This window comes from Elephantulus edwardii, unplaced genomic scaffold, assembly GCF_000299155.1.
Source record: "Elephantulus edwardii isolate Elephantulus edwardi_28Jun2011 unplaced genomic scaffold, EleEdw1.0 scaffold00083, whole genome shotgun sequence".
NCBI lineage: Eukaryota > Metazoa > Chordata > Mammalia > Macroscelidea > Macroscelididae > Elephantulus > Elephantulus edwardii.
The window spans coordinates 2,069,465-2,071,114 of NW_006399833.1; positions in this window are offsets into that span (position 1 = coordinate 2,069,465).

The window sequence follows — 1,650 nt, forward strand, 5'->3', positions numbered from 1 at the left end:
CTGTTCCTGAGATGGTTCTGAAATTCAGGTGGGATAGACTCAAAGTTATATTTTGGTTGCCTTAGATTTGGTTTAATTTTCCTCAGCTTCAGCTTGAATTTGCATATGAGTATTTGGTGGTCTGAAAACCTAGAGAAAATAGACATATGCTTAGAAATGCATAAGCTACCTAAACTGACACAAACAGATACTGAACACCTGAACAGACCCATTACAGAAGAAGAAATTGAGAAGGTAATAAAACAACTTCCAAATAAAAAAAAGTCCTGGACCAGATAGTTTTACAAGTGAATTTAATCAAACATTCAGGGAAGAACTGTCCCCAATTCTACATAAACTATTTCAGAACATATAAAAAGATCGAATTCCCCCAGACTCATTTTATGAAGCAAACATATCCTTGATACCAAACCCAGGAAAGGATATGACCAAAATAGAAAACTATGTGCCAATATCTCTTATGAACATAGATGCAAAAAAAATCCTAAATAAAATACTGGCCAATAGAATTCAACAATACATCAAAGAAATAATTCACCATGACCAAGTGGGATTCACAATAGGTATGCAAAGATGGTTCAACATAAGAAAAACAATTAATGTACTTAGAAAGCAAAGAACAAGAAATTGTCATTCATCACATTAACAAAGCAAAGAACAAGAACAACATGATACTATCAATTGATGCAGAAAATGCCTTTGACAAAATCCAACACCCTTTCCTGATTAAAACACTCAACAAAATAGGATTAGAGGGCAAATTATTCAACATAGTAAAAAGTATTTATGCAAACCCGAGAGCCAACTTTCTTCTCAAAGGAAAAAGTTAAAAGGCATTCCCTCTTAGAACAGGAACTAGGCAAGGATGCCCACTATCACTTCTCTTGTTCAATAATGTCTTGGAAGTCTTAGTGATAGCAATAAGACAAGAGAAGGAAATAAGAGGTATCCAAATTGGCAAAGAGGAGGTAAAATTATCTCTCTATGCATATGATATGATAGTATACTTAGAAAACCCTAAAAACTCAGCAAGAAAACTATTGGACATAGTTGGCCGTTTCAGCAAAATAGCAGGATACAAGATCAACATACAAAAAATCAGTTGGATTTCTCTACAGTGACAAAGAGAATACATAGCTAGAGCTAAGAAAATCAATACCCTTCAGAATAGCTAATCACAAGATTAAATATTTGAGAGTAAATCTAACCAGCAGCACAAAGGATCTATTCAAAGAAAATAACAAAACATTACTACAAGAAACAAAGAGAGACCTGGAGAAGTGGAAGAATATCCCTTGCTCATGCATAGGAAGACTCATTATTGTGAAAATGGCAATTCTACCAAAGGCAATTTGCACGTTCAATGAAATCCCAATACAAATACCAATCCCATTCTTCAACGAGATGGAAAAGGCAATCTCCAGTTTCATTTGGAATGGAATAAAGCCCTGAATAAGCAAAGCACTTCTTAAAAAGAGAAACAGGGAAGATGGCGGAGGTGGAGAGCACAGTGTGAAGAGCCAGAGGGATAGCAGCCTGCGTAGAGAGGATACCAGAGAGTACTTTACGCTCCACAGAGACTGACCATCACAGCGTGATGCGAACAGTAGGATTTTGAATCAGAACTTTTGCTAATACATTATTTTAGAA